This window comes from Eubalaena glacialis, chromosome 6 (genome assembly GCF_028564815.1).
Source record: "Eubalaena glacialis isolate mEubGla1 chromosome 6, mEubGla1.1.hap2.+ XY, whole genome shotgun sequence".
In the NCBI taxonomy this organism is placed as follows: Eukaryota; Metazoa; Chordata; class Mammalia; order Artiodactyla; family Balaenidae; genus Eubalaena; species Eubalaena glacialis.
Window position 1 is genome coordinate 91,362,169 of NC_083721.1, and position 12,963 is coordinate 91,375,131.

Sequence of the window (12,963 nt, forward strand, 5' to 3'; positions counted from 1 at the left end):
GCTATGTGCAGACACTCTGATGGGCATCAGGATCAGCCCGTTGAATGACAGGTGCTCAGGGCTCATAAGGAGACCACAAAACGGGGGTCAGATTTACACCGAACACACTCAGTTTAAAAAAAAAAACAAAACACTAAGTGATTCCATCTAGGTGTTCGCTTACATTATTATAAAAATAAATTTAAACATAGTTTAATAGATTTCTAACTGAATTGACTAACTTGTGCAGATTGTTAGTCTCTATGCTGATATAGACAAAATTGCTCCCCCAAGGTTGAGGTTGACCAAATTGTAATGAAGATGATACTGGGCCACTTGATGTCTTGTCTGTAGTTCCCAGAAATAATCGTGAAAATAGAAGGGCACTTAGAATGCCACTCTAATACTTTGAATACTGTTAGGCTTGGTATTATAGGCATAAGCCAATCAAAACAATCAATTAGTATGGCCTAAGGTAAATTAAAATAAAACTGATCAAGTTAATTTCATGGTTCTATGTACTCTTGCCATAAATGCCTCTTCTTACAACTGAGTGGTTTGCATCTTGAGAATTTTATTCCATTCTCAGCCAGCTTTTGACATTCTGAAAGAAGAAATAAGAAGGAAATCAGGTTATATACTTTAATTTTTAATTAAAAATTTAATTAATATTAATATTTAATTAATAACTTTTAACTTACCAATACATTTCCTATTAATCATCTCAGTCTTAGAGTCTCAGTAAGTTGGAACTTAGGGATCTTTGAAATCCTTGAAGAGCCTCTAGTTGTGTGGTTTCCATGCTGCAGCCTGTGGATCTCAGGGGAATCTCAGGGTTGTGGTGTGAGGTCTGTAATTCCACATGAACACCAATCGTTTTCTTTAGCGGAAGTAAAATATCTCATATGTACTCTTTCTCACTAGTTTTCAAACCAATTTAAATGCTATTTTGAATAGTATCAAATGGAGTTATTTTAAAGTGTTCCTGAAACCATAATAGTGATTTGACGATACTTTCTTCTACTTTGATAGAACCTGAAATCTGTTAGCAATCATGTGGAGAAGGTGGTGTGTAGAAGTTTTAGAATTTGAAAGGTCCCCACTGAAGAAACGAGTTGGAAACTTTAGTGCCTAGCACATAGTAGGCACTCAATAAATGTGTTTTGTATGTTGGAGTAAATACCTGCACTGTAGATCTAGCTAAACCTTTCCATTTTAGGGACATAGGTAAATGACTTTTTCAAGTTCCCTGTGAAAGGTAGTGGCAGGTCCTATATAGAAGAACCTGTATTATCCTACGTCTGTCTCATATAAATGTAATTGAGTACCATTCTGAAAGGATCATTATGCTCAGTTAAGCCTATTGAAACTTAAAGACTGTGCTGAGACTTAAGGATAAGGTTTGGCCTTCCCTGGAGGTCATTCCCAGAGACAATAACCAGAAAATAAATATCTGGAAAAGTCATAGCAAAGTCTCTAGTATAGAGTTTATCAATGTGTGACTCAAAGAACTTGCATTAAAATCTCCTGGGATATCTGTTAAAATACAATTATCTGGGTACCACCCTAGTTCTACAGAATCAAACTTTGTGTAGATTCTCATGTTCACTCATCTCTCTAGTGACACTTGTGGTCACTGCAGTTTGAGCACTGCTGTGCTGTTGCATGAAAGGGAAGGATTAAACTCACTCCCTCAGGTTCGACTTTAAGACATCTGATGACTATACCTTCTCGCTGATCAGTGAAAGATGGGGTCTTTCTATATCTTCACCATTTTACTGGGAAGAGAGGGATTTAGACAAGATGCCTCTTTTCTTGAGGCCATACAAGGATACATGTGGCCTGAGACCATACTGAGTCAGCTATGCCTTACAAGTCAGGTGATCTAAAGCCAACATTCTCCACATTGGGTTTCCTTTTGTTATTCCCTGACCTCCCATGAGTCTTATTTAAGTGTGTCGGACTGCCTCGGCAGTGCAAGAGGAGCACGGTATGAGCCCTGTGAAGGGGCTCTTCATCCTGCCTGAGGATAACCGCAGTGGAAATTAATGAGTCCCCAAGGGAAAAGGAGATCTTGGGGACAGCAGACCCATGTAGTTCAGATATCCCTCCAATCATTTTCCTTCCCTGTACTAACCATGAAGGATCTGTATATATTAATTTTTTTTTTTAAGAATAGCATTTCTTTTAAGAGGCGAACCTAGGACAAAATATTCCCTGGTGTTGAGTCCTTGGGACTCATAGGGTGTTAGCTGCCCCTGGGAAACCACTATCTTTTATTAAATGATGTGAGAAAAGTTGCTTTTCATGTGTTCATATGTGTAAACATCTTACCACAAGAAATGGGAGGTAGTGTTTTTGGTGAGTTATTGTTTTCTTTCAGGGATCAATGAGAAATTGAGTTCACGTGAAACATAATAGGAAGCAAGAGTCTCAAAATGGAATCAAATACACCTAGTGGTTTGCATTAAATTGACTGAAATTGCTTTGAAAGAAACAACTCCTAATTGCCATTCTTCATCAAATTATTCATTTTTATAAACAAAAGCTTTTAGACTGTGCGTTAATGAGATCCAAATCAATCTAACTGGGAGCACAGGAAGCTATTAAAGTTTAGTAGGGAAAAAATGCAAGGAAATTACTGATAGTATAAATGTTTTCTCTGACTTAAGGAGAAATGCTTTCAAATAATCATACGGCCTCCCAAGATAATAATCACCATCTTGCACAAATATAGCTGCTATGAAATTAGCTTTCAAACCATTTAGATTCATCATTGTCCTTTTATTCACATCCTCAAAGCACTGGTCTGACAAAACACCAGAAATCATATTCTTTCCTTCTTTAATGTTTATATTGTATAAGCTAAGATTATGACAAAAATTGTAGTGGATACAGCATTACCTTTGTACCATTTGCTATTATTATTTTATGCAGTCAGTAAAGATCAGAATGTGAGCAATATCACCGAATTCCTTTTGCATGGCGTGGAGTGAGTCCAGGAGAACACAGATGAAAACATCCAGTTTGAGTCTCACAGTCGTCTTACTGCTGCTTCTCCATTAACCCTTCTCCCTAATCATAAATCATAAACATGCTTTAAAACTTAGCTTAAATGTAGCTTCTTACTCAAATATTTTTCCGTTTTTATCATGTCACATCTGTCTTCTATAAACATTTTATACTTGTCTCATTATACTTATTGGAATTCATGTAATATTGTATGCATTGGTATGCATACCTTATCTGACCTTATTTTCCAGGTCCCTTCTGGTGAATACCATGCCCTAACCGCCTCTGTACCCCATGTGCTACTTAGCACATACTGCTCAACAAATGGTGAGCAAATGAATAAGGACCTTGAGAATGAATCAAGCTTGAGTTCCGCTCTGCTTACAAGCTTGTGTGTCAAGTTGCATAAGACATGTCTGGTGATCTGGTGGGACAGACCTGGAAGAGGCCCATTTACATGAAGCTCAAGGAGCCTCTTGGAAGAGAACTCGTCGTAAGGGAGGAAAGAATCTGGCATGAGGAGCTTGCTAAGCAAAAGACCTTAGTGACTGGAGGAGTGGGCTGATTGTGAGGAGAGCATGAGTTTCGACACCAGTCCAGTGTTGCCTCTCACTGGACTCAAGTGTGACTCCCACTTGAATAAATGTAAAAGAGCTCTTTCCCTGGAAACTCTCCAAGCCCTGGGGCATCAGCATTACTGCTCAGATACCCTGTAAAGTGTAGAAGATCACAGTAGGGAGAGGCCTTGTTCTTCCTCACTGCATAATAGAGCAGAGATATGCAAAGTGTGGTCCGGGGACTGGAGCCAGTCTATAAGTTGGTCCATGATGAGATAAGGAGCTTGAATCAGAACCTAAATCAACCATGTCAATGAGCACACTGTTTACTTCAGCTGACATTTTTCTTTTTATGATTTTCTTTTTATGACATTCTTGATAAAGGAAGAAGAGGGTTCATTTACATTCTGGCAGGACCTCCTTACTCTTGGTAACAGAGGGATTGTGGACTGGCTATTTTGAGAAATGAGGTAGTAGAAAACCATGTTGCTTTGGCATCTCCTGGGTCCCAGAGCACCACTGACGGTGGCAGAAGATACTAGTGCTAGTAGCTGTACTAACGAGGGGATTCACATTGGAGGAAAGGGCATGGCGGTTCCCAGAAAGAACTATGGGACCCAGTGGAGCAGCAGAGGCACCAAGTGAGTTTGGACTGGTTTGTGAGCACGTGTGAAATATCTCCTGGGGACTCTCTAATGCATGTGAGGAGTAATTTGTAGCAATATAAAGTTATATGGAGGAGACAGGAGCAAGAATCGGTGGAATGTGTGTTAGCACCTTGGCTTCTTGCAGTCATTTGTGACAGAGATTCTAAGATTGACCTCTTATCCAAATTTGGGCACCTCATTTTATCCTGGCAGTATAGCTCCAAGAAATGACCAGAGGATGCACTTGCAGAAATTGAGAAAATCTTTTAGAATAGTGTGATGACAAAAACTATGGGTGAAGAGAGGAGAAGTAAGTAAGAGTAGCTAATAAAACAAATGAATGGAAGGGAAGCAAATTGAGAAAGAAAAAATGTTAGAAGAATTAGAAACCAATGAGATGGATATTATATCTATCTATCTATCTATCTATCTATCTATCTATCTATCTATGTATCTATATTCTGAAGTCTATACCTTTTTTTGAAGGAGGCAAGCCCACATTTTCTGTGTGTATATATGTTTGCTATTTTCATATGCATGCAATTATTTAAAAAATAATTAAAAATAAAAAATGACAATAATCCATGAATGTTATAAATGAAATAAGATTTTAAAAAATTATTTATTTATTTATTTATTTATTTATGGCTGTGTTGGGTCTTCGTTTCTGCGCGAGGGCTTTCTCTAGTTGCGGAGAGTGGGGACCACTCTTCATCGCGGTGCGCGGGCCTCTCACTATCGCGGCCTCTCTTGTGGAGCACAGGCTCCAGACGCGCAGGCTCAGTAATTGTGGCTCACGGGCCCAGTTGCTCTGTGGCATGTGGGATCTTCCCAGACCAGGGCTCGAACCCGTGTCCCCTGCTTTGGCAGGCAGATTCTCAACCACTGCGCCACCAGGGAAGCCCCTGAAATAAGATTTTTATAAACTCACACAGTACATCAAAATCAGTTGCCATTACTGGAAAATTATCTTTTTAAATTGATGAAGAATACAGACACATACACACATACACACACACATACACACACACACACACACATCTGTCTCTAGATTCAAGATGACTTTCACAAGTGTAACTGAATTCCCCAAATATCCAGCTATTCAAGTACCAAAAGATAGGAAAATTCTTGGGATGAAATTCTTTATCATCAGTGTCACCCCCATCAACAAAGGGCGTTCATAGAGTGACTATAAAAATAATTGTTTATACGCATTGTCTGTCCTCTAGAAGTGCCTACAACATAACATGAAAGTGGAAATGTGAGTGAAATCTTGTGCATTTACATGAAAAAGAAAAACTGAATTAAATCTATAATTATTAGCCATTAGTTTTTGGTGTGTATTTTTGCATCTCAAGAGTACTTGGCAGATAGTAAGTACTTACTAATACTTAATAAATGTAATTAAATGACCAAAAATTTAAATTTGGACAGTTGAGTTTGAATGGACAAAAGGAATTAAGAATTCTGAGGCAAGTCAGCCGCAGAAAGTCCCCATTTTTCCTCTTGGATCACCCCGTTTGACTCGAATTGTACCTTTGTTTGCTGAGACCTAATATACCTGCAGATAATCATGGTTGTTTCCCTAGCCTATTCAGTTAGAGCTTAGCATTTTTATTGTATCTGAATAAGAATACTTATTCCTGTATTTTTTTTTAGTGACCCTAGAGATAGTCAAATACTGGAAACCCAAGAATTGAACCTTGGTGGGACCTCAGAGACCCATTTAGTTTAATCATTTCATTTTACAGAGGAAGAAACTGAGGTCCAAAGTGGCAAACTGACTCACTCCAAATCATGCTATTGATTTTTTTCCCCCCTTAGACTCTTCATTTCTCTAAAGAGTTGCTGGTAAAAGATAATCTAGTATCCCAGGCACTTTCCTGAGAAACCATGTACAAAGTGATTGTCTATGCAACATTCAAAACGGTCAGCTCCAATAAAATTGCCACATTCAGTTATTTAGTTCCAAATCCACTCGTCATTTAGTGCATTCCAAAAGAACTGTCAACAGACTCAGTATAGTTTTATAGTTTGGCAATTTGTCAATTGACTCCTTCCAGCCTCTTTTTACAGCCTGAATTTGCAAACGTTTTCTGACTGACTCACCATTGGGCCCTAGGAGTCTTTTTGCAAACTCTTTACCATCTGGGAAACAACTACTGCCTCACAAACATCCTTCACTGTTTGATTTCCACGGCGATATTGGTTCCAGGGCCAAGGCACATCCAGACCCAAGACTGAATCCATCCTCCTTTTCTGTCAGGATGTCTGTAACTCATCTTACTTTTATATATCCTCTCAATAGACTGTAAAGTACCTGACTTCAGGGTGGGTTTATGAGTGAAGCACTGAGAGCAATTAACATTTGAATGAGAGCTACCTGTGGATTCCCCTATTTTAACAGCTGTTAAATGGAATTACTTGTCTGCTTCAAACTCCAGGCTGGTGGGTTGTGTGTAACCATGTGGGAATTACAATGCAATTACTCATGCAAGTGGGGATTAAATGAACTGGATAGCATAAATCAAACTGCAATTTTGCAATCCAGGCAGTAATCCCACTGACTTCTGAGGAAAGGCCCATGGTAATGGATCAGTATACAATATGTCAGGAGTATTCCAGGATATTTCAGTTTTTAGTTGTCCTAGCTCTACTTGCCAAACCAAGAATTGACTGAGATCATCTGGATAATCTAAACCAAAAAGAACAGAAGCAATTTTTTTCTTTTGAGCTAATACTAATTCCTGTATTTCAAATTTGTTGTTCAATTAAATGCTCTCTCAGATGGGTTACCTCATGTTGATGACTTTAGCCAAACCAGCCGTTTTGCCAGACATGCAAGATTTTGTGCAAGATTTCGTGTTATTCTTTATGGCTCTTGTGCAGAACAGACACTTATACTGGGTTGTAAATGGACAGAGTGAAGAACAAATTAATACGTTAGAGAGACTGTGCTGACTGAACCAAAAATAAAAAATTTGGCAATTACTCATGGGACGTAAGCAACTTAGAAACCAGATTACCTATATCTCAAAGTGAAAATTTTTACTTATAAAATCCTGCCTATATTAATCCAAACCACACAGACATTGTCAAAACATACATTAGACCAGCGATATGTATGTGCCCACAAAACAATTGAATTGTCTAGAGGTAATGATGCTCAAATAAGTCAAATACTGAAACTGAAATATAATATTTAGGATCTTATTTTGGCCCTTTACTAAAAAGTGCTTCAATGTATTCTATCTTTTAATCCTGTAACAACCCACAGAACGCTGCTAGTAATAAACACTTGTTTACTTGCAAGGCTGAAGCAGAGAAGGTGTGTGACTTGTGGAAGGCCACAGAGCTAGCAGGTTGGTAGAGCCCGTATTTACACTGGTAATCTAACTGTCCAACCTTAGTTCTCAATTTTTCTACCCTACATTGCAGTTACATTATCTCTCTGTGTTTTTTCTTTTCTTGTAGACAAAACATTTGTGAAGCTGACAACTGGAAGGGAAATGTAGATGTACATATATACACCTCAGTAATTGCTTAGTGGTTGCATTCTGTGGCTTCATGTCAGTGGCCTATTATAATTGTGGCAGGAGTCGTGAAAAGCCTGTCTTCATCTGAGCCCTCTCTTGTCCCACTGGGCTCACCCTTCTCCTTTTGGGTCTTTTGTTCTGCCTTGGTTTATATCTCTGCTGATTCCTTTAATTGCTGTGTTTGGGCTATGGAGGTTGTTATTTTCAAGACTTCAATAACAGAATTAATACCCTTGGGGAACAATTTTTTCCTTTTTTCTTTTTTTCCCTAAAAATATCAAACAGAAGGCCTACCCCCATCTGCACCACTCATATGTGAATGGCACAAGTTCTGTTTAGCAAGATATATATTATGCAAATCATCCAGTGTTATATTTGCCATTAATAGTTTTATTTACTTTTTTGTTTTCGAGTTTAAGAAAAATCAAGTAGCTATTCATCATTATCTAGGCATTGAAAAATACTAATACCTTCTTATTACAGTTGCCAACATGTAAATTACAGATGAAAGAAAAGTAGTTTTTATATTTTATTAGTACTGAAACTTATTTTTGTTTTATTCTGGCATAAAAAATCCATAAATAAAGCATAACTAGCAACTTGTTTGATTTAATTAAAGCTACAGTTTTGTACACAAAACTAATCCATAGCAGAGCCACATAGCTAGATTGTAACAAACATCCAATTGTGGAGTTAATGCAGTGATATTAATGGAATATTTTACCCACACTATTATTATTTAGAAAATTTCACTCCTGTCACATCTAACCTTCAGTTTAACTAACACTAAATGAATAATGAATAATGAAAGTGAAAGACATTTCTTTATTTAAAATGCAAAATACCTATTAATAAATAAAAACATAAGGTTAGGTGTAAAGCAATAAAACATTACATTTAAGTTATTAGCAATATGCTGCTGTATATTAATTTCTACAGCAACTTACTAGAAGCTGAATAATTTACCCCAGGAATAACATCACAGGCTGCCTTTGGGCAAAGCCTGAAAACTTGTTCCTACTGGATGTCTGCCAGTGGCATTAGCTGTCAGAAAAAGGCAAAAGAAATTGATGAGACCGAATTCTCCACTTCATTATATTTGACAAGAGAAGAAAAAAAAAAACCTACCTCTCTTTAACTCTTTGATCAGATCATCAAGTTTTTGTAATAATTCTTAGAACATGTAGACTGACTCAAATTAATTTTTAATTAAATAAGAACATAAGGTAGTTGTAGAGCAATTTAGAGATTCTAAAGTGCTTACCAGTGAATTCATTTATCCATTCTCAAAATAACCATTTGAGGAAGGAAGGGCATGTGTTACCTGCTTCTTTTTACAGAATGGGAAATAGAGGCTTAGAGATGTTCACTGATGTTCCCACAGTGGCATGGTTGGGAAGTGACTGAGGTTGAGTTTGATTGGTTAATCAGCATTTAGAGAGTTTAGTTATTGTCTTGAGATGAAAATCCTACAAATACCTTTGTAAAGTGAAAAGAAGAGTTATGTTTGGAAAAGGAAGGGAAAGAAGTGATTCGGGCCTATGTGGAGAGAGCCACAGTTATTTAAAAATTTAAAAATCCTTGTTGATGGGAAGCTTCGTGGTGGAGCAGTGTCAATATTGGTTCTGCTGCTTCTTAAGCTCTGTTGTAAGGGGAGGGGGTGGAAGAATCTGAACGCTCATCACCACTCCCAGAGAAAGAGATGGGGGAACCTGCTCTGGGAGTGGGCTAATTCTTCCAGGGGTGCTGACTACCCAGGTTCCTACTCTTGATCTCAAATAAGGGACAAAATCAGTTGTTTGATGCCTGTTTTGTATAAAAACATAGGTAGGGAATGACTGTTCTCCTCTCATTAAATTACACTACTAAGGTAGACTGAGTCGCTGCACTTAATTTTCCATGGCTTCTCTATATTATAATGCATCCATGTTCTTTTCCACGTGACTTTGCGGTACTACCCTACTAAAGAGGGTAGAATATGTTTCCCTGCCTGATCAACGCTGAGCTTGGCCATGTGACTTGTGAAGGCCAGTGGGAGGTTGGTGAAGTGAAAGTGGTCAGTTTGGGGCCAAGGCTTTGAGAAGCATGATGTGTTTCTTCTCATTCTCCTGTGGTCTTGTCCAGTTGCCATGAGAAAAACTAATGGTTAGATACTGGTCCAAGGAGGATGAGAGACACAGGGAGTTGACTTGCACCTAACCTGCGCCTGGAGCTCAGCCTACCCAATCAGAGCCAATTTATGAAGCCCCAGAAAAATAAATGTTCAATGTAGGCCACTGAGTTTGCAGTGGTTAGTTTTGTAGTATTATTGCAGTAATAGTTAGCCATGGTAACTACCAGCCATCTCGTATTCCAAGCCAGAAACCTGGGCATCATAACAGTTGAGTTTTTATTTTTAATTTAATTAATTAATTTATTTTTGGCTGTGTTGGGTCTTCGTTTCTGTGCAAGGGCTTTCTCTAGTTGTGGCAAGCGGGGGCCACTCTTCATCGCGGTGCGCGGGCCTCTCACTATCGTGGCCTCTCTTGTTGTGGAGCACAGGCTCCAGATGCGCAGGCTCAGTAGTTGTGGCTTACGGGCCTAGTTGCTCCGCGGCATGTGGGATCCTCCCAGACCAGGGCTCGAACCTGTGTCCCTTGTATTGGCAGGCAGATTCTCAACCACTGCGCCACCAGGGAAGCCCCTGAGTTTTGTTTTTAAGGAAAACTAGGTTATGGTTTTGAAAAAAATACATGATTATTATAAAGAATTTATACAATAAAGAGAAGAACATAAATGAAAGTAAAAAATATTTTAAAAAAGAAAAAGGAAGAAAAATGTATAAGATGCCAACCCCCTGCCCCCCCAAGAAATAACCATTTTCAACATTAGGTGAATATCACGGCAGACATTCATTTTTTCCCATAAACATTTTATTTTAGAATAGTTTTAGATCCACAGGAAAAAAAAATTGCAAAGACAGTACAGAGAGTTCCTGTATACTCCTCACCGAGTTTCCTCTGTTGCTAATATCTTATGTTACCATGGTACATTTGTCAACTAAGGAACCAACATTAGTATATGACTAAAAACTACACTCTACAATTTATCCAGAATTTACTACTTTCTTCCTAATGTCCTTTGTCAACAGAAGGGTCCCATCCTGGATATCACATTACATTTAGTTATCATGCGTCCTTAGCCTCCTCTGCTCTGTGACAGTTTCTCAGACTTTCCTTTGTTTTTTTGACCTTAACAGTTCTGAGGTTTATTGATCAGATGTTTTGTAGAATATTCTTCAATTGGGATTGCCTGACCTTTTTCTCAAAATTAATGGGTTTTGTCTATCCTATATCATTACTACACTGTGGTGATTTCTGTAGCTTTGTAGTAATTTTGAAATCAGGAAGCTCTTGTTTCATGAATCAGATTTCTCTTATGATGTTAATGGTAGGTTTTGAACATTCTCTTCTTTGTATAATCTGGCTCCTCTAGGTTTTGTTTGTTTGTTTTCCTGCTATTTTTCTTTCACAAAAGAAGCTTTCTTCAGCTGTCTGTTAATCCTTGGTTGTTTGCTCAGGTTTGAAGGTGAAGATTAAAAATCTGTTCAGTTCAGGCAGGACGGCAGAGTGGGAAGAGTGTGTGTCTAGGCGGGAGAAAGAGGAGGGTGTCTGGGCGGGAGAAAGAGGAGGATCTCTGGAGAGGTCTTGAAACCCCCAGGAGTGGAGGCCCCAGCCGTGGAGCCCTGCAGTGTATGTGTGGTAACACCATGTCTGTGCCCCTGCTCACAGATGCTGCCACTGTGTCTGGAGCTGAGCAGGAAACAGCTGCGGTTATTTTTTTACATGGCCTCGGAGACACAGGGCACAGCTGCGCTGACGCCCTCTCCACCATCCGGCTCCCTTACGTCAAGTACACCTGTCCCCATGCGCCTCGGACCCCTGCGACACTCAGCATGAAGATGGTGATGCCCTCCTGGTTTGACCTGATGGGGCTGAGTCCAGATGCCCCAGAGGACGAGGCTGGCATCAAGAAGGCAGCAGAGAGCATCAAGGCCTTGATTGAGCGTGAGATGAAGAATGGGATCCCTGCCAATCGGATCGTCCTGGGAGGCTTTTCATAGGGTGGAGCCCTGTCCCTCTTCACAGCCCTCACCTGCCCCCGCCCTCTGGCTGGCACTGTGGCCTTGAGCTGTTGGCTGCCTCTGCCCCTACCGGGCCTTCCCCCAGGCAGCCAACGGCGGTGCCAAGGACCTGACCACCCTTCAGTGTCATGGGGACCTGGACCCCATGGTTCCCGTACGGTTTGGGGCCCTGACAGCCGAGAAGCTCGGGTCCGTTGTCACACCCGCCAGGGCCCAGTTCAAGACCTACCCCGGTGTCAGGCACAGCTCCTGTCCTCGGAGATGGCAGCTGCGAAGGAGTTTCTTGAGAAGCTGCTGCCTCCTGTCTACCTGCAGTTGCTGGCCCCCAGCGCGGTCCACCAGCTCGTGGGGGACTCGCCACGCGCGGCAGCATCTTGGACCTGAGCCGGTCGAGCCCCTTTCTCACCCTTCTAGAGCCATCCTTTTCCCACAGGCCTCTGGGGCAGGCAGGCCAAGGCCGGGCCAGGCCTTCCTTCCTGGCTTCAGCCACCTGGCAGTCTGCCGCAGGGGGTGGGCTGCTTTCTTATCCCATTTCCCTGGAGGGGGGCCCCCCTGGCAGCAGTATGGGAGGCGCTGCAGGCAGCGGGAGAAAGGGGCCCAGCCGCTGACCCTCTCCCTCAGGACCGCACTCCCGAGCCCCGCTTTGGGCCCCCTCCTACGACCTCAGGGTTTGGTCCCTGGGGCCCTCCCACCTCCCACCTCCCACCCTCTCCCGCCAACTGATTCTGCCCAGATGATCGTGTCTCTCCTGCCTCCGCTCCAGCTGCTTCTCAATCATGACCGTGGCCGTGGCCGTGGCCGTGGCCCGGGCCCGCTTCCGGCTGTGGGCTCCCTGCGCCTGCGCAGGAGTGTGGGTGACGGGGCGGAGTCCTTGGAGCGGGTCTCCCCTCAGCCGTTCTGACTTGGGGGCTGGGCCGTGCCTCCTCGTTACGCTCTGGCCCCGCGGGCCTGGAGCCGGCAGGGCTGCCCTGAGGCTCGAGGGCTCCCCGCAGCTGCCTCACCCCACGTTGTCCCCACTCTAGGGCCGGGGGCAGGTGGGGAGGAGTTGTGTCTCCTGTCTCCCTATAGTTTTGGGTGTTTTTCTTGTTGTGTCTGGATTCCGATAAAAT

At 41.4% G+C, this 12,963-nt stretch overlaps 1 pseudogene; it reads left to right on the plus strand.

The window, feature by feature from the left end:
• The first annotated feature begins 11,401 nt into the window (after positions 1 to 11,401).
• On the plus strand, positions 11,402 to 12,238 carry LOC133093007 (acyl-protein thioesterase 2-like; annotated as a pseudogene).
• The last annotated feature ends 725 nt before the right edge of the window (positions 12,239 to 12,963 follow it).